Source organism: Manis javanica, chromosome 2 (genome assembly GCF_040802235.1).
Source record: "Manis javanica isolate MJ-LG chromosome 2, MJ_LKY, whole genome shotgun sequence".
In the NCBI taxonomy this organism is placed as follows: Eukaryota; Metazoa; Chordata; class Mammalia; order Pholidota; family Manidae; genus Manis; species Manis javanica.
In genome coordinates, this window is record NC_133157.1 from 35,227,890 (window position 1) to 35,254,457 (window position 26,568).

Below are 26,568 nucleotides of genomic sequence, written 5' to 3' on the forward strand. Positions count from 1 at the left end.
GCAACCTCTGTTCTTTCTTTCTTTATGGCTTTCAAATCAAATTTGTTTGGAAAATGTCAATTATGTGCACTAACAGCAGACTTATTTCTGAGTACAGAAATGAACTTTCTACATGAATTCAGGAAAATCAGTTTGTATAACTACCCTCCATCCTTGCCAAGGTTCCAAGTCTTTACTGGCCACAAGATTTGATGGAGACTGAATTTCCCACAAGATAAGTACTACTCTCTGAAATGTGAGAGATGCTGAAAGAAATCTGGAGGTTTAAGAATTGGTGGTAATGTGATTCCTATGGGTGTCTGGGCTGAGCTGCAAGGAGAGAATAAATAGGCTGTTAGATACGTGAGAGCACCTGGCTATGGCATGGGAGTCTCATTCCACAAATGCAATAGCAGCCAAGGCCCAGGAGCTCATCTGTATTTCCTCTGGGTAGTGGGTAATTGCTCCGAGCTGAGGATGCCACTGTTCCAAAATTGTATTACGTTATTTTGGACTCCAAGTGAGGCCAGCCAGTACGCTTGGGAGTGTGTTGGCAGAAGACGAGCCTAAAGGGCTATCCCAGATACACTGCAGCCACTTCCTTGTCAGGCCTCCCTAATATAGAGACTTCTTTCAAAGCTTTATTTTTGAACTCTTAAGTATGTTATAGAAAGGTTCAGCTAAAAGTCCACTCAGAAAAGTCAATACAAACACTCTAGAAAAGGCCTTGAGCAGGCTCTTTCTCAGGACCACCTGGTATGGTTTCTCTTCTTTTCCCGAAGCCTGTATCTCCTGTCTTATGACCTGGGAATATACAGGCACCCTTGGTGTAATCAAAATCAAAATCAAAATCACTGACAATTTCCAGGGGTGGAAACCCCCAAAGGTTCCCAAAGGGGATTCAAGATAGCAGCATGAGAGGTGAGATGGAGAGTTCCTCCCAAAACCAAAAATAGCATGAAAATATAGTTAATTGTTACAACTAACCCTAAAACAGCAACAACCTCTTAGGCTCAGCTGTGCCTGAAGCTTCCAAGGTCCCAGTTCAACAAAAGGAATAGCACTGGGAATTATCCTCAGGCAAAGAATAAGCTGAAAGCTACTGACCCTCACTGGGCTGTAAAGGGTCACTGTCCTTTATTCCATAAATATCTGATAATAATAAACCCAGCTTTGGTCCCAGAGTCTCTCTCTGCCCAAAAGGAATTACACCTAGAAATTAAACTCTTTTCTTCTGATCTAGCCAGCAAGTGTATGCCTTTTTCCATTGGTCAACCATTTGATTCCCTCCTTAGTTCAACTCATAGCACCTATTTGGAGGCAGAAGGCTGAACCAGATGACCTCTTGAGGTCCCTTTCAGCTTAATTAAAAACCAAGCCAAATGGGGGGATTCGAGATGGCAGCATGAGAGGTGAGATGGAGAGTTCCTCCCAAAACCAAAAATAGCATGAAAATATAGTTAATTGCTACAACTAACCCTAAACAGCAACAAGAAAGAAGGCTGAACCAGACTGCATGTAGACCTCACAAACAGAGCATACCTCAAAAAACTGGGTAAGGAACGAAACCCTTAATCAGGCGGGACCCAAGCCCTTCCCCCACCCCAGCTCATCGGCCGGAGGAAGAGAAATGGAGTGGGGGAGGAAGTGGAAGCCTGGGACTGCTGAACACCCAGCCCTGGAGGTCTGCTTTGGGAGCAGAAACCTACATTGTGTGGTGCTCTGGACATTGGGGAGCTCAGACAGGAGGAGTTTGTGAGAGACAGATTGTGGCCATTTGTGGAGGAGGGGATCCACACCTGGCCGCTCTGGGACAAGGGAAAGGCAGACAGTCTGAGAGACTTCCCAGCAGCAAGAGGGCTGCTGAAGGAGTGGGGTTTACACGGAGCTTACTGCGCAGGGGAGGGGAGAGCTGGACAAGGTTGCCTGAGTGTGCTCTGCCCAGCTGGTTTGAAACTTTGAGGAGCTTCAGGCACCCCATTCCCCTGGCTGCCTACTCAGCTCCAAGGCCTCCCACTGTGACACGCAGCCTGCTGTGCCTTCTTCCTAGCCTGCCGGCACAGGCTCACAAACCGGCAATCACCACGCTGGCGTCAGGCCAGCCAGAAGGAGGCGCAGCCAACAACAGCTATAGACTCAAAGCACAGAGGCTTACACCTATGTGTTTGTCCCACTGACTCTGACACTGGAGACAGGCACCACAGATGGGAATCAGGAAACAGATTTTTCCTCCCCCCAGACACCAGTTCCACTCCCCTATGACCCCCAGCCTCACTCTAGGGGCTGAGCAGCTCCAGAGACTGGAGCTTCTGGGCACTAGTGGGCACCACACAGAAATATGAAACATCCAAAGAACCTGGTTCAGACCAAAATCTCACAAACCCCAGAAAAAGGGCCGAATAAAACTGAACTCACCAATCTGCCTGAGAGTTCAAAATAAAAATTATAAACATGCTTATGGAGGTACAGAAAAATATTCAAGAACACAGGAAGAAATTTAAGTCGGAGATTCAATCATTAAGAAATTCTGTATCTGAAGTGAAACATACAATGGAGGAATTGAAAAGCAGATTAGATGTAGTACAAGAGATGGTAAATGGAATAGAAATTAGAGAAGAGGAATACAAAGAAGTTGAGGCGGAAAGAGAAAAAAGAATCTCTAAGAATGAAAGAATATTGAGAGAATTGTGTGACCAATCCAAACGGAACAGTATTTGTATTATGGGAGTACCAAAAGAAGAAGAGAGAGAAAAATGGATAGAAAGTGTCATTGAGGAGATAATTACCGAAAACTTCCCCAATCTGGGGAAGGAAATAGTCTCTCAAGCCATGGAGGTGCACAGATATCCCAACACAAGAGATCGAAGGAAGACAACATCAAGACATATAATAATTAAAATGGCAAAAGACCAAGGATAAAGACAGACTTTTAAAAGCAGCTAGAGAGAGAAAAAAGATCATATACAAAGGAAAAACCCATCAGGCTATCATCAGACTCCTCAACAGAAACCTTACAGGCCAAAACGGAGTGGCATGATATATTTAATGCAATGAAGCAGAAGGGCCTTGAACCAAGAATACTATACCCGGCAAGCTTATTTAAATTTGAGGAGGGATTAAACAATTTTCAGATAAGCAAAAGCTGAGAGAATTTATCTCCCACAAACCACCTCTACAGTGCATTTTGGAGGAACTCCTATAGATGGAAGTATTCCTAAGGCTAAATAGATGTCACCCAAGGGATAGACAAAGAGCACAGAATATGATTCATAACAAAGAATGGAGAAGGAAGAAAAAGGAGGGGAAAAAAAAAGAAGAAGAACCTTTAGGTTGTGTTTGTAATAGCATATGAAGTGAGTTAAATTAGACTTGGAATTACCCTTGAACCTTTGGTAACCATGAATCTAAAGCCTGCAATGGCAATAAGTACATACCTGTCAATAACCACCCTAAATGTAAATGGACTGAATGCACCAATTAAAAGACATAGTCACTGAATGGATTAAAAAACAAGACATGTCTATATGCTGCCTACAAGAGACTCACTTCAAACCCAAAGACATACACAGACTGAAAGAAAAGGGATGGAAAAAGATATTTCATGCAACTAACAGCAAGAAAAAAGCAGGAGTTGCAGTACTTGTATCAGACAAAATAGACTTCAAAACAAAGAAAGTCACAAGAGACAAAGAAGGACATTACATAATGATAAAGGGGGCAGTCCAACAAGAGGACATAACTATTATAAATATCTATAGCCAACACAGGATCATCTACATATGTGAAACAAATGCTAACAGAATTAAAGGGGGAAATAGAATGCAATGCATTCACTTTAGGAGACTTCAACACACCACTCAGTACAAAGGACAGATCAACCAGACAGAAAATAAAGAGACAGAGGCACCGAACAACGTATTAGAACAGATGGACCTAATGGACATCTACAGAACACTCTATCCAAAAGCAAAAGGATACACATTCTTCTCAAGTGCACATGGAACATTTTCAAGAATAGATCATATACTAGGCCACAAAAAGAGCCTCAGTAAATTCAAAAAGATTGATATTGTACCAACCAGCTTCTCAGATCACAAAGGTATGAAACTAGAAATAAATTACACAAAGAAAATGAAAAAGCCTACAAACACATGGAGCCTTAATAACATGCTCCTAAACAATCAATGGATCAATGACCAAATAAAAACAGTGATCAAGCAATATATGGAGACAAATGACAACAGTAATTCAACAACACAAAATCTGTTGGACGCAGCAAAGGCTGTGCTTAGAGGGAAATATATTGCAATACAAGCATATCTCACGAAAGAAGAACAATTCCAAATGAACAGTCTAAACTCACAATTAATGAAACTAGAAAAGGAAGAACAAATGAGGCCCATAGTCAGTAAAAGGAGGGACATAATGAAGATTAAAGCAGAAATAAATAAAATCAAGAAGAATAAAACAATAGAAAGAATCAATGAAAGCAGGAACTGGTTCTTTGAAAAAATAAACAAAATAGATAAACCCCTAGCCAGACTAATCAAGAAAAAAAGAGAGTCTACACACATAAAAAGAATCAGAAATGAGAAAGGAAAAATCACCATGGACACCACAGAAATACAAAGAATTATGAGAGAATACTATGGAAAAGTACATGCTAACAAACGGGACAACCTAGAAGAAATGGACAACTTTCTAGAAAAATACAACCTTCCAAAGCTGACCCAGGAAGAAACAGAAAACCTGAATAGACCAATTACCAGCAAAAAATAGAATTGGTAATCAAAAAACTACCTAAGAACAAAACTCCTGGACCAGATGGTTTCACAGCTGAATTTTATTAAACATTTAGTGAAGACCTAATACCCATCCTCCTTAAAGTTTTCGAAAAAGTAGAAGAGGAGGGAATACTCCCAAACTCATTGTACAAGGCCAACATCACTCTAATACCAAAACTAGGCAAAATACACCACAAAAAAAGAAAATTACAGACCAATACCCCTGATGAACATAGATGCAAAAATACACAACAAAATATTAGCAAACCAAATTCAAAAATACATCAAAAAGATCACCCATCATGATCAAGTGGGATTCATCTCAGGGATGCAAGGATGGTACAACATTAGAAAATCCATCAACATCGTCCGTTACATCAACAAAAAGAAGGACAAAAACCACATGATCATCTCCACAGATGCTGAAAAAGCATTTGACAAAACTCAACATCCATTCATGATAAAAACTCTCAACAAAATGGGTATAGAGTGCAAGTACCTCAACATAATAAAGACTATATATGACAAACCCACAGCCAACATTATACTTAACAGTGAGAAGCTGAAAGCTTTTCCTTTAAGATTGGGAACAAGACAAGGATACTCACTCTCCCCACTTTTATTCAACATAGTTCTGGAGGTCCTAGCCACGGCAATCAGACAACACAAAGAAATAAAAGGCATCCAGATTGGCAAGGAAGAAGTCAAACTGTCCCTGTTTGTGGATGACATGATATTGTACATAAAAAATCCTAAAGAGTTCACTCCAAAACTACTAGATCTAATATCTGAATTCAGCAAAGCTGCAGGATACAAAATTAATACGCACAAATCTGTGGCATTCCTATACACTAATGATGAACTAGCAGAAAGAGAAATCAGGAAAACAATTCCATTCACAGTTGCATCAAAAAGAATAAAATACCTAAGAATAAACCTAACAATGGAAGTCAAAGACCTATACCCTGGAAACTACAGGACACTCTTAAAAGAAATTAAAGAGGACACTAACAAATGGAAATTACGCTCCCTGACTTCAAGCTCTACTACAAAGCCACAGTATTCAAGACAATTTGGTACTGGCACAAGAACAGACCCACTGATCAATGGAACAGAATAGGGAGCCCAGATATAAACCCAAGCATATACGGTCAATTTGTATGTGACAAAGCAGCCGTGGATATACAATGGGGAAATGACAGCCTCTTCAACAGCTGGTGTTGGCAAAACCAGACAGCTACATGTAAGAGAATGAAACTGGATTATTGTCTAACCCCGTACACAAAAGTAAACTCAGAATGGATCAAAGACCTGAAATGTAAGTCATGAAACCATAAAACTCTTAGAAAAATATATAGGCAAAAATCTCTTGGACATAAACATGAACAACTTCTTCATGAACATATCTCCCCAGGCAAAGGAAACAAAAGCAAAAATGAACAAGTGGGACTATATCAAACTAAAAAGCTTCTGTACAGCGAAGGATACCATCAGTAGAACAAAAAGACATCCTACAGTATGGGAGAATATATTCATAAATGACATACCCGATAAAGGGTTGACATCCAAAATATATAAAGAGCTCACACACGTCAACAAACAAAAAGCAAATAATCCAATTAAAAAATGGGCAGAGGATCTGAACAGACACTTCTCCAAAGAAGAAATTCAGATGGCCAACAGACACATGAAAAGATGCTCCACATTACTAATCATCAAGGAAATGCAAATTAAAACCACAATGAGATATCACCTCACAGCAGTTAGCACGGCCAACATCCAAAAGACAAACAACAACAAATGTTGGCGAGGATGTAGAGAAAGGGGAAACCTCCTACACTGCTGGTGGGAATGTACATAAGTTCAACCATTGTGGAAAGCAGTATGGAGGTTCCTCAAAAAACTCAAAATAGAAATACCATTTGACCCAGGAATTTCACTCTTTAGGAATTTACCTTAAGAATGCAGCAGCCCAGTTTGAAAAAGACATATGCACTCTTGTGTTTATTGCAGCACTATTTACAATAGCCAAGAAATGGAAGCAACCTAAGTGTCCATCAACAGATGAATGGATAAAGAAGATGTGGTACATATACACAATGGAATATTATTCAGCCATAAGAAGAAAACAAATCCTACCATTTGCAACAACATGATTGGAGCTGGAGGGTATTAATGCTCAGTGAAATAAGCCAGGCGGAGAAAGACAAGTACCAAATGATTTCATCATCTGTGGAGTATAACAGCAAAGCAAAAATTGAAGGAACAAAACATCAGCAGACTCACAGAACCCAAGAATGAACTAACAGTTACCAAAGAGATAGGGACTGGGGAGGATGGGTGGGAAGGGAGGGATAAGGGGGAAAACAGGGCATTACGATTAGCACACAATGTAGGGGAGTGGGGACAGGGGAAAGGCATTATATACAGAGAAGACAAGTAATGATTCTGTAGCATCTTACTACACTGATGGACAGTGACTGTAATGGGGTATGTGGGGGAGACTTGATCATAGGGGGAGTCTAGTAACCATACTGTTGTTCAAGTAATTGTACATTAACGATTTCAAAAAAAAACTAAGCCAAATGAAAACCTGGGGCCCAAGGAAAGGTTCCTATGCAGAGTGCTAATAAATGTCCTCCCCCTCACTTTCAACAAAAATACACAGGCACACACATACATCAATACCCCCAGGTGCCTGCTTCTAACTGCTACAGTTGCAAGTGTCTAGGGATTGCGAATTTAAGGTAAGTCCTCTCTCTTTTGAGGAAATAGGTTAGGGACAGAGAAGAGAACTATAGAGAATTAGGAAAGATTTAGTTCCTTCCTTGACAGATCGAATCCTTCAGATGAGGGGATAGAGGATGCAGCAATGAAGGAGGCCCACAGCATAGAAAGATGGACAGATAAAGCCTCCCAGTGCTCGGTGCAGGTGAGCAGCCAGGGAGCAGGAAACCACCAAGACCAGAGACAGTGTACCAGGGGTGGGTGTTCCAGGCCCCACGAGGGCTGCTCTGCTTGGAGGACAGCTCTCGAGTATGTATTTGCAGGAGCAAGTTAGCTGGCACAAAAACGGCCACTGTGCTTCCCCTCGACTGTTCGATGTGGTCAGTTCCTTATTTTCCTTTGGCTGTTCCTTTTGCCACCTAGGCTCCAGGAAGCAAAGCCTGAGTGTGCTCTGCTTCCCCCTCCCCACAGGCAGTGGACTGATGTATGCAGGCTGGTAAGCTGCTATCCAACCAGCCTGTCTAAAGCTGTGAATAAAAGGCCACATATGCACAGTGAAGTAGGCTATGAGAAGAATCTAGATAGAATTACACAGCCAGTTGTGGAGACAGGGTCAGGGAAGGCAAGAGAAAGAGGAGAGAGAAGACTAGCTGCCCCTCAAGGAAATACTTTCGTTCAAGGATGCTCCTCCCTCAGTATGATGGGCGGAAGCCATCAAAGCCTTGCTCCCCTAGGTAAGTGGGTTCCAGTCTGGCCTTTTTCTCAGCAGAGCTGTCAGTCCCCAAGACTCTTCAGTCATAGTCAAAGCCTTCCCCGGAGGTGACTTCCAACAAACTTTAAATGATGGTGTCCAAGTCCGGCTCACCATGCTTGGTAAGAGCACTGGGGTTGCCTTTCTAGCAGGTGGCAGGAAAGACCATTTCTGTGTACCAGTCACTCTATCTGATTTACTTATAAGACTGAAGTGAAAGTAAACTGATAATTACTTAAACAAAACATTTTAAAAGCAGATGGCTGGAGTGTGGCCTGGGTCCTGAGTATTTAGGGGCCTAGGTTCTATATTGATTCAGAACACGGACTTTGGTGTTGACAGGGCTGTATTCCAATCTTACACACTATCTGCCAGCTGTGGGAAGTTACTTAACTTCACTATACTTTAGCTTCCTCATTTGTAAAACTGTCATGGCAGTTTCCTTCAAAGGCTTCAGGTAGAATTAAGTAAGATATTGTATATAAAGTGCCTGGTACAAGGTAAGTGCTCAATCATGGTCACTATTATATTTTTGGAAGATGAGCAATGGAGTCCTCTCCTCCCTCCTTCCCAATTTCTCAGGAAGGCTCCAGGTCCAGGGAACCAGCAGGCAAAATGTCTGTAAAAGAGCCATAGGAAATGGAAAGGGTCACACTCCTGTTTTCCTTCCCCTGCACTAGGACTAAATCAGTCATCCTATGCTCATTACACTCTGGACTGGCAGCCTGCCCCTGGGAACCTAAGGCTTTCCCAAACCAAGATACTAATCCATCTCCAGTATTACCTATTGTGGGGCATGCTCCCAGACTGATGGTGCTTCTCCAGGGGCCCCAGATCAGATCCCAGTAGATGTAGGAAAGAAAGAGTCTGATCCCAAGCTGGCAGGAAAGGTCTATCCAGGCTGCTGTCTGCCCATCACAGCTGCCTGTGAGGCCTATGGGTTAATAATAGCAACTCTGATGCCAATGGATTAAGACAGCACTGTAGGAGGTATTTATTTTTACACTCTGGCGTCAGTATCAAGTTCTACTGGTTACTGCCCAAATCTAGGACAGCTTCCTGCTATAGGAGTGGCCTCAGGCTTCTCCAAGATGCTAAGTTGGATTCTGGAGGAAGCGAGCCTTGTTGAAAACAGTTTAGTATTAACAGGGACAGGGAAGGGGCAAGGGAACAAAGAGAACAAAGAGCTGTCCCATGTCTAGCTGTCTGGTCCCAAATCTCTGCGACCAGGTGGACCTCAATTAAGAACTATTGTTTGCAGCACTCTCTTGAGTCAGGTAGGCCCTGGACAAGAGACCTAATACATTTTGAAAGGGCACACACATACAAATACACACACACATGGGTTGCATTGAAATGATTTAAAGAAAGCCAAGGAAAGACTGTCACTCAACTAACCAGAAGCTTAGTCTTGTCAGTCACAAGTTGCAGATTAATACAGTGAGTGCTGACATTGTAAGATAAAGAAAAAAGTTCACCTGGGAATGTTTTATGGGATATCTGAGGCAAAGTATGGTTAGGGTAGTCCTTAGTTGATTTGCATAGAGTTTTTAGCAGATATATCAAATACCTTGAAAATGTATTTGGCTAGAGCTCTTTCCTAGACATGACACAACAGGATAGAAACACCAAGAAACCAGCTCTCATCCAGCTTGGAGCTAGTGCTCAGAAAATCTTTCTGAAAGCCTCTTTATTCCCCAAGGTCTTGAAACTGGGGTCCCAGGGAACTGACATTTTGACCACAGTGTCTGGAACTCTGTGGATATCCTACTCATCAATCCAAAAGGCAGCTCCTCACAGTTTCATCTTGTCCCATTAGGCAGACAGGGAAGTGGGGAGGCTGACAGCTGGACACCTGATGTAAATAGATGTAGACTGGTCTACTGAGGGGCCATGTGTGCAGCAGGCTGCCGTGGAATGACAAAAATGTACCACACACCAGGTAAGAATGCTGAAGTGCAAAGAAAGCAGCCAAGTGCACGGTGACAGTGACTCCATCATCTTCCTGCCGGCAGCTGACTCATAACAATCGTCAGTGACACAACATATCAGTATCTGGAGGAACCAGGCCGCTGGCAAGAAGGCAGACTGGAGAACCACTCATTCAATACATTGTTTTCTCTGTCAGTTGAGGCTTATCCTCCTGGTCATCAGAACAATGCAGTCTCAGAAACAACCAGATTTGATCACTAGAGTTAGAAGTTTGACCTCAGCTCCATCTGGAAGCTACCCTTGCCTAGGATAGTGGCAGAATGCCCAAGGATAGGAACACTACTTTCATTCTTAGCTTTTTTTCTGACTTGCTGGGTCATCTGGGGGCGGGGTACCTGTCCTCTCAAAGCTCTGAGTTTACCATCTAGAAAAGGGGCTAGTTGTATTCACCTTTTAGCGTTGAGGCAAGGAAAAATGTTTGGACAATTAAAATAATAAGTAGCAAGAAATGTAAATGCTGTAAATTCTTTGGACTAAAGTATTTCAGAAATAAAACTCATTCGTGCAGATAGGTAGAGTCCTGGCCTTCTGGATTTTTCCTTCTTTTAGATCACAGGGGCCATGTAGGAAGTGGAACTGGTCTGTGCCTGGAGGTGAAGTTCCCTTCTCTCAGGTTTATAATCCCCACCTCTGGCGAGAGTAATAGCTCAAAGAGTGAGGACTCTGTTTAAGGCATGAATTTCCACTAATATACACTAGAGAAAGCAGAAACATGCAAGCAAAAGGAAACAATTCCATTCATCCACTTGCTCCATCTGTAAACCTAATTCTCCCCTAAACCTGGGCCCAGGACACTGATTTGAGGCTTGGATCCCACTGGTACAGCACTCAGCAGCAGTCTTACAAACTGGACTTAGCTTGTTTCTGTGCTGTAGTAGTTATCATGTTCACCTGACAAACTGGACTTAGCTGAAAGAAAGCAACATTAATGAAAGGATGTATTCCACTGCTCAGTTAGAACAAAGGCAATACTGTATTCTAAACCCAACACAAGCCTTCACTCTTCCTAGTCCAGCAATCCCTCAGTATGGGGTTAGTTTGCCTGGTCTCCAGAGCTCTTGGGGAAGAGGAATAGAAATCCATTCTTCATTGATGCTGACACTTTTTTCTGAAAGTGCCTACCCTGGGATTCAAAGCAGTGTTCCAACATCCTGCAGCCTCTGGTGAGATCCATCCTCCTTTCAGCAAACTCTATCTGCAAAGGGCCAGATGATAAATACTTAGCCTCTGTGGGCCACATAGTTCTTTAAATACATACACATACACATACACATACACCCCCCCCCCACACCCCCCCCCCCCACACGCATGCACGCACGCACTTTTTTTTACAACTCTTTAAAAAAATATAAAAGTCATTCTCAGTTTGTGGGTCTTATAAAAATCACCCTGTCATGAGCCATAATTGCTGACTTCTACTCTAGACTTTAAAGGCCTCATATATTCAAGATCTAGATCTCAAAATTCTGACTTTCCTGGGCCTGCCTAGAGATCCTCCTCCTTCTTCCTGCAAGGGTGAGGGCTGATGAATATATTTCAGAGGCAGCTCCCCTTGAGGAATGTGAAGGAAAAATTCTGAGGTTATTATAATGGAGCTGACAGACAGGTTAATTCCCCTCCTATAAAGTGCTTCAAAAACATCTGTGGAATTTCACTTACTGCATTATCACTCTGGAGTGCAGACTGAGCCATAAACAATCTTTATCTTTCTATTTCTGCTTAATAATACTATCCCATGCTTCTACAAGGCCTTTCTCCCCACCTGCTCCCAGGTTCCAAACCCATACTTGAATTGGTTCAGGTCTCAAGTCTCTCTCTCCTCATCCCTCCCACTTCTGTATGTGGCATGGTTTTAGACAGCAAGGAACTATCAGCAGTCAGATGGGTTTGGACACAGTAAATATGGATGAAAGGCATGAGGGGAGGAGTGAGCTCATTTTGAGCAAAGGCTTAGGGCTGACTGTGAATCTAGGCTCTACCACAAACAGTGACAGGCATTGTAAACAGGTATCAAATGCTATAGAAGCAATCTAAGAACAATGTGCAAAGCATCAGGAACAGTTGGGGTTACACCTCCCTACACACCACTGACTAGAAGGAAATGAATGACTTACAGCTAAGGATTAATAATTATAATGATTGTAGCTATTTATTATCTACTTATGCTACCCACTGTGTTAGATGTTTGTCATAAATGCATTTCTAACCTTCCCAAAAAGCCTGCAAAGTAGATAATATTATCCCTATTTTGCAGTTGAAGAAAGTGAGGCTCTTGCAGAGATAAATTTATCACAGGGCTAGAAAGTAGGGGAGTTGGGCTTCCAAGTCTTGTCTGACTCACTCCAAAGCCCTTGCTCTTTCCATTATAATATACTGCTAATATCCTTGGTAAAGAATAATAATCAAATTCCTTAATTTGGGACCTGTTTAGACTTTGTTCTAAAGAGCAGAAATCTAAATAGCAGGTAGCTGGTCTGCCCTTTTCTAGCCTGAATATTAGAGAATGACAAGGTGCCAAAAATCACAAGCATGACAAATTTGTGTGGTAATGATTCAGGTTAAATCAATACAGTTATACTCACATTTAAGCTGGGGCCTTATTTGAGCTAATGCTTGTTTTATTCTTTACAACAAAAATGAATAGGATCTGAATGTGTTAAATCTTTACTTAGTGGCCAAATAAGTCTCTTTTCAATAGTGGTATATGTGTATCCTTGTGTAATCACTGTTTTCCTGTAAACAATTAGGCTGAACAGAATTGAAGTTCCTCACCTTCCCAGGCACCAGTGTTAGTTGCCAATCAAATATCCATTCTCCCTTTCTCTTTCAAAGTCACAGAATCCTTATATTCACCTGGGTACAATGCTGCCAAACTAAAATTCTACATTTCTACCTCCCTTGGATATAGTTGTGGCCATTTGACAAAGTTACGGTAGAAGTGTTGTGTGAGACTTCTGGGTAATCTCTTTATGAAAAACAGGGTACTCCCTTCTTCCTCCCTTCCTTCATCCTTATGCTAGGAAAGTAAGTGTGATGGCTAGAGCTACAGGAGCCACCTTGGACCATAAAGATGGCCTAGGTATAGCAGAACAAAAAACTGGAGGGGGTCTGGTTCTCTAATACAGACCGTGTAGCTGCCATATAGCCCAGAACTGTCTACCTCTGGTTTTTGTTGTGAAATAAACTTCTATGTTACTTAAGTCACCAGTTTTGAGTTTCTGTTACTCATTTCTATTTCCACTTTATACATCCTACCACATCCCAATAACCAAGTCTTACTAATTCTATCCACCCTTCTATACAATTTTACCTACCCTTCTCTAAGACTAAGCTATACTTATCACTTGTCTGAATTCCTGTATCAACCTTTAATCTGGTTTCCCTTCCCAGAGTAATTCTTGGAAAATAAAATTGATTTACATCACACATCCTCTTGCTTAAAAAAAAACCCTTGAAAGGTTCTCCGTAAAATCCAGACTCTGCACTCTGCCTTTCTTAACTTACCTCTCTAGTCTCACATTTTGCCACTCCTACCTTGCCCTGCAGTTACAACATTGCCTCATACTGACTGGAACACTGTCTTTCACTTGTGTGACTAACTCTTAAACATGCTTCAGGTTTTCAACCAAAACATCCCAAGTTCAGTGCTCTTCCTGGACCACATTATGTGCACTGGTTATTTGCTCCCAGCACCTTGAACTTTCCTGTATTGTGTTTTGTAATTGCTTATTTAGCCTCTTATGCTAGGCAGGCAAGCTCCATGGGAAAGGAAAACTGTCTATCATTATTCACCATCATATCCCCAAAACCTAGCACAGGGTTTGGCATACATAGTAGATTAATATATTTGAATGAATGAATGAAATTTTCAAAGGGCAGCCATGCAATATGTATCAAAATTTGACATAAGTATACTCTTTAGTCTACTTCTAAGAAATATATTTAAAAGAAATAACATGATAGAAACACACAAAAATATATACATAAGGATGTTGAAGCACTATTAAAAAGCAAAGTTAAAAAAATTCTAAATGTTCTCTCCTTTGTGAATTGATTAAATAATGATCAATTCATGCAAAATACTCCACAAAACATTAAAAAATACTCCACAGAACATTAAAAAAATTGTTTTAGAATAGTTGCCAAAATGAAACTATGTCCATAACATCACATTAAAAAAAAAAAAAAGCAGTTTACAAAGTACAATTCATAGTATGATCTGATTTTACTTTTTTTAAATGCACATACATTTTCTTCATTTTGTTTGTATTTTCTGAGTTTTCTGGCAATAAATGAGCTGCTGGAATCTTTTAGGTCATCTGGGAGCCTCACAGCCCTGAAAGCCTGGGCATTATGAACCACATCATCATAAGGAGCGTGAGGGGCCACAGTCACAGCTCAAAAGAGGACAGATGCCTGTACTGGGGCAACAAGTATTTACTAAGTGCCTAACACCTTATTTCAGCAAAGAAGCAAAACCTACAGGCATTTGCTAGTTCTAGCACAAATTATAATTCATTGAGAAAGCTCTTTGTTATTGTAAAATATTCAAATGACAATCAAAGAACTAAAATGCCTTATATTAACTTGAGAAAATTATGGAAATAAAAACAATTAATTACAATAAGAATTCTTGAAACTGGTGTCTGCTCCTTTCATGAATAATTTAAAAAATAATCAACCACATTTGAAGAGGGAAGATTTTCTTGTATTTTTATTTATCTTGAATTAGCTAGGACATTAATTCGTAGGTGGACATAAACCTCATGGTTACCTTTCTTTATATGAGAGTTAAGAATACAAGAATTACATAAAGTACAAAGAACTATTAAGCAAGGAAGTGTTTTATAACTGTATATATTTTCTTTTTCCTCCTTGATTGCATGTTAAAGATAGACTGTCTTGTTCATCTTTGTAGTCATATAACCTAGTCTCAAGCCTGTCACATGGTTTAAAATGTTCACTGAGTTGAACTGAGGAACTGAATTTTCACCAAATTAAACTGAAAAAAATTTTTTTTTCTAGAGTAGAATTTGATTTCATTATAGCGGTGGACATATTTACACATACTTAGTTCTAGTCCTCCTTATTGGGGTGTGAGGTGCTGAGAGGATAATGGTGGTACAGTGGTTGGCTTCTGGAATGTTTAGCATGAGTGAGTATGCCTAGGTAACAATTCTTCTCATGGAGTTCCCTTCACACCTGGCTGGGTGTTCCCCCTGTTGCCAATGGGAACCGCAGCATGAGAATCAAGAATAGCATGTTCCAGCCAATGACAGACATCCTTCCCTCCCTCATCTCTGCCCCCCTTAACTTCACCAGTCTTCAACTCTATTCTGTCTGCTGCTTCCAATGGGGTTGCTAAGCATCTAGAAAGAATGCAGGATGTAACTCAAAAAACCCAACACCAGAGGAGGAGGAATAGTTTGTTTTTTTCCTAAAAAAGGTCAGTCTATCTATACAATTACATAAGACCTGGCTCTCCTTACTAGCAGTGGTTCCAACTTCAGCTGGAGAGATTTCACAAGCTATTTTGAGTTTCAGGAAAAGGGTTTGGAATTTCCTGACTGGCCAGTAGCAGAGCCACCTCTGGGAAGAGGGAATGGTTCAGCACAGAAACAGTGACTGTGCTCCCACTGCCTTTCAGTTGTTGCCCCAATGAGTTCCTTTGGGGGCAGGAAATAGCATGATACATTTATAGGTAAAATCTCAGAACAAAGACAAGCCCCATTACCAAAACCAGTGTCCAAATGGCATCAAGCTTTTGGGAGCTCACCCAGAAGAGGCAAGACCTGAGGAATCCAATAGCCCAACCTAGAAACACAACAACAGGACTTTGGAAAGGCTTCCTTCCCTGCTTTAGACAGACACATAGAGGAATTTATTTGCAGCCCAGAGAATCTCAGATGCCAAAGTCTGGCCCAAGGACCAGACGAATCAGTCAATAAACATTAACTGAGTACCTATGAAGAGCCAGACACTGTACTGTATGAACAAAACAGACCTGGTGCCTGCCTTCATGGAGTTTATAGTTCACCTGGGGAGACTAAACAGTTAATTAAATACTTATGACCATACAAACTGGAAAATAGGCCTTTGGAATGTATTTGCATTCAAAGGAAAGATAGGTAATCCATAAAAAGTAGCTCTGTCCAGGGAGGCCAGTTAGTATATTTATTAATCAGGGACTAGTTTACACTAATTGGCAACTGAAATTATTTGTATTTGCACTGAAAACTCTGGTCCTTGCTGTAGTCACTGGAATCTATCAATAACCTGCTCTCAGTTGAGCTCCACTTTTATTCCCATTCATTTTGCTGAAGAGTTCAGTCCCTATTTAGATTATCTACTTTCATTTAAGGCATAGAAGCTCACATCAGCTAACAAATTCCTATCCATTACCATGAAGAAACAGAACCCTGATTTGCTTTTCCAACTTCAGGCCATTCTCTTTTGTTTCTTTCTGATCAACAGAGACAGCTAAGAAAAGGTTAGTATATAATTCTGTGAAGGACTATTTTATAGCACTGGGCAAGTTATTTCATCCCCCTTAAGTTTCCTAATCTGTAAAATGGGGATAAAAATTTCTCTCTTATAGGGTGATGTGAGAAGTTACAAGATACAGAGAACATCTAGGACAGTAACTGTTATTTAGTGAAGGCCTGGTAAATGGCAACTATAATAAATGTGAACCAGGAATCTCTTCTTGAACCTAAATCCCTCTCAGTGCTTTTCTGAGACTGTATTACTGTTTAATTTACCAATTCACAACAGGGAACCCTGTCACTCTCACACCCAGAAGTTTTCCTTTCAATAGGCATACCACCTCCAATTGTTTAACCACTCTTCATAGCTCTATTCTCTATCCCCTAAAAATTGTAAAGTGGCTCTGTCCCAGGAAACATCCCAAGGGAATACAAAGAGGGTTAGAGTGAATTTGCAACTCATCTGTGAATCAAGAATTTCCTACCCAGGCAACACAGTGAATGTAGGTACATGACTACCTGAATTGCTCACTGCCAGCAGAACACAGTGAATCCAAGTCCTCCGCATACAATTATGGGCTGATAAGAATCTCCTTAAAAGGGCTAATTATTTCCAAACATGTGCACCATGTGACCCTCTCCAAGTCCCATAGCTTCTGCTTTAGAGAAGTCTCTCTAGCCTATCTTCTCTTCTAATTCCTATAATCAGTGCTCTAACTCTAGGCCCTCCTTTAACACCTCTTTCAAGGGCTATTAATTCAATCTTTGGGCATTACAATCTAGGGGAGGAAGGCAGTCAATCACACAAATAAAAATATAATTATAAAGTATGATAAATGCTATGAAAAAAGAAAAAGTACCAAGAGGACATGATTAAAACTGATTAAGGACTTGGTTAAGATTCCAGGGAAGGCCTCTCTGGTAAATGATGTTTAGGTTGAGCCTTGAAAGGTGAGCGAAAGGAAGCTGAAGAGCAGGAAAAAACACTCCAGGCATAGGGAGGGAATAACGTGTGAAAGGCGGTGAGGAGGCCATGTAGTTGGTTATCTTAGAAAAACTGAAAGAACCCAGTAGAGCTGATCGTGTTCATCATATTTGACAACTTGGGGTTCACTGGTGATCTTTTTTTTTTTTATTAAGGTATCGTTGATATACACTCTTATGAAGGTTTCACAAGAAAAACAGTGTGGTTACTACATTCACCCTTATTATTGAGTCCCACTCCATACCCCAATGCAGTCACTGTCCATAAGTGTAGTAAGATGTCAGAGTCACTACTTGTCTTCTCTGTGCTACACTGCCTTCCCTGTGACACCCCCCACACCATGTGTGCCAATCATAATGCCCCTGAATCCCCTTCTCCCTCCCTCCCCACCCAGCCTTCTCCACCACTCCCTTTTGGTAACTGATAGTCCCTTCTTGGAGTGTGAGTTCACTGGTGATCTTGACATAAACAATTTCAGGGGAGTGGTAGGAAATTAAGTTAGACAGGAGAGGGTTCAAAAGTAAATGTAAAATTGAATAAGTGGAGACAGTATGGGTGGCCAATGAAGGTTGGCTGTTAAAGAGAATACAGAGATGGGACAGTACCCAGAGGGTGATGTGGTGTAAGAGGACTTTAAAAAAATTAATATTTATTTTATCAAATTAATATATGCACATAGTTACAAAGTTAATTAGTACTTAAGTTTATGGTGACAAATTACAATCCCAGGTCCACTCCTTTTCACCTCTAAGTCATTCTCCAGAGAACATTACTTTGAAATCTTTTAGCTATCTCATCTGGAATTTATGTCCATGTTTATAAATAATATGCTTATTTGATTATTTCTTGATTTTAAACATTCTCTTTTGACTTTCTAGTATGGAAGACAAAAACAGCATTTTTACACCCACCTTTCTCACAGTATCTGGTTAAATTAGTATCCAGTGTTTACTATGACTTAGTAATCTGTGGACCCTTATTATTATTTTATAATATATGACTTTTAATACTTGACCATTTGGCTTATTTAGCTTTCTATTTATTTGTCCCTAATTCTTCCCAAATTCTCTAAAGAACTGTAAGAATTCCTTTCAATATAATTTTCAAAATAATTGAACAGTTCTTTTCTTTCCTGGAAGATCTTCCTCTTGGAACTTTGTTCTCCTGATACATTCTGGACTGAATTTTCTCTGGGCTTACAATACCACCATCATACCGAGCTTCTCTTTATCACCATCCTAGGCATTTCCTTTGCCTCCCTCCTGTGTTAGTTGCCCTGGGTTCTAGAGCCCATTATTTCTTCTTCTTTTTTACTCTCTCATTTTGCTGTAACATATCCTGTAGTAACTTCCTAAGAAAAGATACACAGAAGGAATATTTTTTAAATGAATGTCTGAAAAATGTTTTTTAAACTTGCACAGTTGATAATTTGGCTGTGCAAAAATCCTAGGTTAAAAAAAAATCCTAGGTTGGAAATCAATTCTCAGAAATTTGAAAGCATTGTTCCATTGCTTGCTAATTAGATTCCACTATTGTTAAGTCCAATGTCATTGATTTCTGATATTTATATGTAACCTTATCTTTTTTTAAAGAAGAGTTTTGAAATTTCTCCATATCCCTCATGTTCCACATTTTCATGATGTGGTACCCTAGGGTGGGTTATTTCTACCTGTTGTACTGAGCACTCAGTGGGCCTTTTCGATTTTGGAGGCTCATGTTGTTCAGTTCTGGGAAATGCACTTAAATTTTTTCTTTTCTTTTCTTTTTTATGACATTCCTCCCACTAGAGTTAAAAGTTAGAAAAGTAAGAGATTAAATGATGAAGCAACATCCCTGAGGAGCAGTAGTGTCTCCAGAATTTCTATATAGGCTGAACTTAGGATCAGCAAACAGATCAAAATAGGTGGGTAGGGATGGGGTGGATTCAGGAAATTGTCTTGAAATTCTATTTGTGTATCAATCACAGTGTTTTTACTCAGAATATAAATTTACTTAGGGTTTCTTAAAAATTGTATCTTTTAGGGATGGTTTTCTGGGCTGTATGGACATAAAAACACTATCTCAAAACAGTTTAAACAATAGCAGAAATTTATTAATCATACATATCAAGAGGACCAGTGGTAGAGTTAATGCAGGTTAGTTAATTCAGAGGCTCAACATGTCATTCAGATCTTTTATCCTTAGGTGACAGGACGGCTGTTAACATTTCAACCATTACATCCAGTCCAGATAAGTTAACATTTAAAGACCAGTCAGGAGGAAGGTGGATAAATAAAATCTGCTCTGTTTCGATGGAGAAATAATTGTGGGTAGGCAACCAATTATGTTTTATTTTAGAGCACTAAAATAAAATTAGGATAAAGTCAGAGTGTATGCAATCTAGTACACAAGGGAGAGATTAGTCTTTGCTAAGGATACTTCCTCCATTGCAACTAGTGAGGAGAGGAAGGCTGTAGAGACATAGGCAGATTGGTGGTAGGAAGTGAGAGAGCTTGTTTGATGGCTTCTGTTTTCTTTGGAAGTATGTAAGTCAACATCATCAACTGAATGTATGTAGGGAAAAAAGGACAGCAAGAGGTTGAGAATAGTGAAGGTACAAAATATTTGTTATTAAAGTGGAGGAACAACTTTATTAGAGAAATAAGTAAGATTGCTGGCCAATATAAGTTTGGTGATGGTGAATTTTGAGTGATACTAAATCAACTAGGCTGTTTAATTTTTTCCAACAATGCTTAGCTGAAGTACAGACAGAGAGGGTGAGGAGTTGCATTTATTCAGGATTAGGGTTTTCCTAGGGAAGTATATTTTTAAAAGAATGGTTATAATATCAATAAAGTTTTAACGAAGTTAAAGGACTGCGAGTGAGGGTATTTCAACAAATGACTAGAATACACTAAGCCATAAACCATAAAGCCTAAATAGCAACATGGATAAATGCTTATGAAATAATGTTAATTAAAAGAAAGCAGAATACAAAATAATTTTAATGCTGCAATTACATTCCTGCAAAATTTATATATGCATGTAAACAGAAAGGATAGGTAGATGGAATTATAGGTGATTTAAATTTATATTGCTGTTTTATTTTTAAATTGTTTTTATATATTTATCTTAATTTTAAAAACTCCTACTTATGCTTCAGTTCATATTCAGCTTTGCTCATAGAGCCTCTTTGTTCAAGGCCTTTACCTAGTCTATCAGTCTAATTGACCATTCTGTCCTCTTTAAAACTTTTTATAGGGCTAAAATCAAACTCATCCTGGGGCAGGCTAGAATTTCTGTGAATGTTACTAAATTCATAGATCTTTGGTGAACACACACACACACACACACACACACACACATAAAAAGCCTCTGGATTGTAGCAGATTTGCCAAACTAAGCTGAAAGTCAGTTCAGCTACTATAATTCATTCATTCATTCTACAAATATTTATTAGCTTATACCGTCTGTCAGGCACTGCATTAGGCACCATGAATATATGGCAGAAAATAGAGCCTATCACAAGTTGCAGGGAAGGGACAGCAAGCCAGATATCACAAAGGGCCTCAAATTTAGTCTTTTATCCTTATATACAAGTTATAAATGTAGTCATTAAAAAAAGGTTTATTGATATATAATTCACACACCATAAAACTCACCTTTTTAAAGTGTACAATTCAGTAGTTTATGGCATATTCACAGAGTTGCTCAATCAAGACAATCTAATTTTGGAATGTTTTTATCACTCCTAAAAAAACCCTACACCCATTGATTTTGCATCCAACAGTCTTGTTGAACTCATTTATATCTTCCTTATTATCATCCTGCTTTGGATTTCAATCATTTTTAATATATGAACATAAAAAAAAAAGAAGCTACATTCTCTCTAGATCTATGAGAGACTGTGGATTACAAGACTATTCCTGCCCTCATTAGAGTTTACAGTTATATGAATAATGTGTTAACTGTTACAATGGAGTTCCAGACAAGGCCAATGAAAGAACAGTGGAAATCATACCCAAGTTCACAGGGGGTGATCTGGAAAGGTTTCAGAAAGAAGGTCATATTAGTAGATTTAAAGGAGAGGTAAAAATGTGTATGCTGTCAAGGATTTCAGTCTGACAGAACTATACGTATAAAGAAGCTCCTTCATATTACTGAGCCACAAGAAGGAAGGAAATCCTGCTATTTGTGACAACATGGATTGGCCTCAAGGGCATTATGCTAAGTGAAACAAGTCAGCAAGAAAAAGCCAAATACTGTATGATACCATTTATATGTAGAATCTAAAGATGCCCAACTCAGAAACAGAGAGTAGAATGGTGGTTGTCAGAGTTGGGGACAGGGAAAATGGGAAGATGTCAGTCAAAGAATAGAAATTTCCACTTACATAATGAATGAGTTCTGGGGATCTAATGCGTAGCATGGTGATTTAGTTAACAATGCTGTATTATATACTGAAAGTTGCTAAGAGAATAGGCCTTAAACATTCTGGCCATAAAAAGAAATGGTAACACAGGGGGCTTAAAGATGGCGGTGAGAGAGGTGAGACAGAAACCTCACTCCAAAACCACATCTAATATGAAAATACAGCAAATACAACTAATCATGAAAGAGCAACAGGAAAGAAGGCTGTGACAGACTGCCTACAACTGGGAACAGAGCAGACCTCACAGAAAAGGGTAAAGTACCAAAGCTGTGATCTGGCTGGACCCAAGCCCTTTCCCAACCCCAGCTCACTGGCGGGAGGTAGAGAAACGGACTAGGGAGGGGGGTAGAGGCCTAAGACTGTTAAACACCTAGCTCTCGAGATCTGCTCTGGGAGCACAAACGTACATTACATGGTACTCTGGAGATTAGTGGGATTGGAAAGCTAAAACAGGCAGAATACTTGGAGAGACTGAGATTCCAGCTGCTTGTGGAGAACAGGTACCCAAAACCAGCTGCTTTGGTACAAAATAAAGGTGGGCACTCTGAGAGACTTCCTAACAGTGAGAGGGCTGCTAAAGGGGCAAGGATTGCACAAAGCTTGCTGCTCAGGAGAAAGAATAGGATAAAATCATCCTGGCACACTCAGCTCAGCAGGTGAGGAACTTTAAGGAGCTTCAGGAGCTCCATCACCCTGGCTGGCAATGCACTATGAGGCCCCCCACCATGACACAGCCTGTGACTCCTTCCTCGTGGCCGGCACCAGCTAGCAAACTGGCGCTCCCCGCCACTGGACCAGGCCAGATAGAGGGCAGTCCTGCCTACGGCAACTACAAGTGCATAGCATAGAGGCTCATCACTCTGTGCTAGGTCCACTGGCCCTGGAAGTGGAGGCAGGCACTGCAGCTGGGCAGCAGAGCTTTTTCATCCCAGCAGGCACCAGCGCTGCACACCTGGGACCCCTGCCATCACTCCAAGGGCTGAGCAGCTCCAGAGAGTAGAGTTTCTGGGCACTAGAGGGTGCCACCTACAAATATGAAATGTCAAAGGAACCTCGTTCAAACCAAAATCCCATAAACACCACTAAGAGGGCCAAGTGAAACTGAACTCACCAATCCTTCTGAAAGAGATTTCCAAATAAAAATTATAAACATGCTCATGGAGCCAGAGAAAGATATTCAAGTCCTCAGGGAGGAATTCAAGAATGAGATACAAATTTTGAAATATACAGTATCTGAAATGAGACATAATGAAGTAGAGGAGATGGTAAATGAAATGGAAATTAGAGAACAAGAATACAAAGAAGCTGAGGCACAGAGAGAAAAAAGGATTTCTAGGAATGAAAGAATATTGAGAGAACTGTGTGACCAATCCAAATGGAACAATATTCATATTATAAGGGTACCAGAAGAATAAGAGGGAGAAAAAGGGATAGAAAGCATCTTTGAGGAGGTAATTGCTGAAAACTTCCCCAGTCAGGGGAAGGAGATTGTCTCTCAGGCCATGGAGGTGCACAAATCTCTCAACACAAGGGACCCAAAGAAGACAACACCAAGACATATAATAATTAAAATGGCAAGATCAAGGATAAGGACAGACATTAAAAGCAGCCACAAGGAGAAAAAAGATCACCTATAAAGGAAAACCCATCAGGCTACCATCAGACTTCTGAACAGAAACCTTACAGGCCAGAAGGGAGTAGCATGATATATTTAATGCAATGAAACAGAAGGGCCTTGAACCAAGAATAGTCTACCCAGAAAGATTATCATTTAAATTTGAAGGAGGGATAAAGCAATTTCCAGATAAGCAAAATAGAAAGAATTTACCTCCCACAAACCATCTCTACAGTGTATTTTGGAGGGACTGCTATAGATGGAAGTGCTCCTGAGGATAAATAACCTGTCACCAGAGAAAATAAAACCATGGTAAAGAAAGTAGACCAATTAATTACTAAGCAGATGCAAAATTAAATCAACTACCCCCAAAGTCAGTTAAGGGATACAAAAAGAGTACAGAATATGATACCTAATATATAAAGAATGGAGGAGGAAGAAAAAGGAGGGAAAAAAAAGAACCGTCAGGTTGTGTTTGTATTAGCATACTAAATGAGTTAAGTTAGACTGTTAGATAGTAAGGGATTACCCTTGAACCTTTGGTAACCACGAATCTAAAGCCTACAGTGGCAATAAGTACATACCTATCTATAATCACCCTAAATGTAAATGGTCTGAATGCACCAATCAAAAGATGTAGAGTCAGTGAATGGATAAAAAAACAAGACCTGTCTATATGCTGCCTACAAGAGACTCACTTCAAACCCAAAGACATACATAGACTAAAAGTGAAGAGGTGGAGAAAGATATTTCATGCAACTAATAGAAAAAAACAGGAGTTGCAGTACTGTGTCATACAAAATAGACTTGAAAACAAAGAAAGTCACAAGAGACAAAGAAGGACATTACACAATGATAAAGGGGTCAGTACAAGAGGATATAACCATTAAAAAATATCTATGTACCCAACACAGGAGCACCTACATATGTGAAACAACTACTAACAGAATTAAAGGGGGAAATAGAATGCAATACATTCATTTTAGGAGACTTCAACACATCACTCACACCAAAAGACAGATTAACCAGGAGAAAATAAATAAGGAGACAGTGGCACTGAACAGTGCATTAGAACAGATGTAACTAACAGATATCTACAGAACACTCCACCCAAAAGCAGCAGGATACACTCTTCTCAAGTGCACATGGAACATTTTCAAGAATAGATCACATACTAGGTCACATAAAGAGCCTCAGTAAATTCAGAAGGATTGAAATTGTACCAACCAGCTTCTCAGACCACAAAGGTATGAAACTAGAAATAAATTATGCAAAGAAAATTAAAAAGCCCACAAATACATGTAGGCTTAACAACATGCTCCTAAATAATCAATGGATCAATGACCAAATAAAAACAGAGATCAAGCAATATATGGAGACAAATGACAACAGTAACTCAACACCACAAAATCTGTGGGACACAGCAAAGGTCATGCAAAGAGGTAAGTATATTACAATACAGGCCTACTTCAGGAAAGAACAACAATCTCATATGAATACTCTAAACTCACAATTAACGAAACTAGAAAAAGAAGAAAAAATGAGGCCCAAAGTCAGTAGAAGGAGGGACATTATAAAGATTAGAACATAAATAAATAAAATTGAGAAGAATAAAACAATAGAAAGAATCAATGAAAGCAGGAGCTGGTTCTTCGGGAAAATTAACAAAATGGATTAACCCCTAGCCAAACTTGTCAAGAATAAAAGAGAGTCTTCACACATAAACAGAATCAGAAATGAGAAAGGAAAAATCACTACAGACATCACAAAAATACAAAGAATTATTAGAGAATACTATGAAAAATTATATGCCAACAAACTGGATAACCTAGAAGAAATGGACAACTTTCTAGAAAAATGCAACCTTCCAAGACTGACCAAGGAAGAAACAGAAAATCTAAACAGACCAATTGCCAGCAATGAAATTGAACTGGTAATAAAAAAACTACCTAAGAACAAAATCCCTGGACCAGATGGCTTTACCGCTGAATTTTATCAAAACATTTAGTGAAGATGTAATACGCATCCTCCATAAAGTTTTCCAAAAATTAGAAGAGGAGGGAATACTCCCAAACTCATTCTGTGAGGCCAGCATCACTCAAATATCAAAACAAGGTAAAGACACCACGAAAAAAGAAAATTACAAACCAATATCCCTGATGAACATGGATGCAAAAATACTCAACAAAATATTAGCAAACCAAATCCAAAAATACATCAAGAGGATCATATACCATGATGAAGCGGAATTCATCCCAGGGATGCAAGCATGGTACAACATTAAAAAATCCATCAACATCATCCACCACATCAACAAAAGGGACAAAAACCACATGATAATCTCCATAGATGCTGAAAAAGTAATCGACAAAATTCAATATCCATTCATGATAAAAACTCTCAACAAAATGGGTATAGAGGGCAAGTACCTCAACATAATAAAGGCCAGATATGACAAACCCACAGCCAACATTATACTTAACAGCAAGAAGCTGAAAGCTTTTCCTTTAAGATTGGGAACAAGACAAGGATGCCCACTCTCCCCACTTTTATTCAACATAGTACAGGAGGTTCTAGCCATGACAATCAGACAACACAAAGAAATAAAAGGCATCCAGACTGGCAAGGAAGATGTTAAACTGTCCCTGTTTGCAGATGACATGATATTGTACATTAAAAAAACTAAAGAATCCACTCCAAAACTACTAGATCTAATATCTGAATTCAGCAAAGTTGCAGGATACAAAATTAATATGCACAAATCTGTGGCATTCCTATACACTAATGATGAACCAGCAGAAAGAGAAATCAGGAAAACAATTCCATTCACAGTTGCATC

At 39.8% G+C, this 26,568-nt stretch overlaps 1 protein-coding gene across 4 annotated transcripts in view; it reads right to left on the reverse strand.

Annotated features, from left to right (window-relative positions):
- RUSC2 (RUN and SH3 domain containing 2) overlaps positions 1-26,568 on the reverse strand; it is an 80,766-nt gene that overhangs the window by 39,486 nt on the left and 14,712 nt on the right. The window contains exon 2 of one of the 4 annotated variants that reach the window (XM_073227792.1): positions 11,356-11,428. The exons of the other annotated variants lie outside the window; for them this stretch is intronic. The gene's annotated coding sequence lies outside the window, so the exon portion shown is untranslated. The remainder of the gene's footprint in view (positions 1-11,355; positions 11,429-26,568) is intronic. 4 annotated transcript variants of the gene reach the window in all.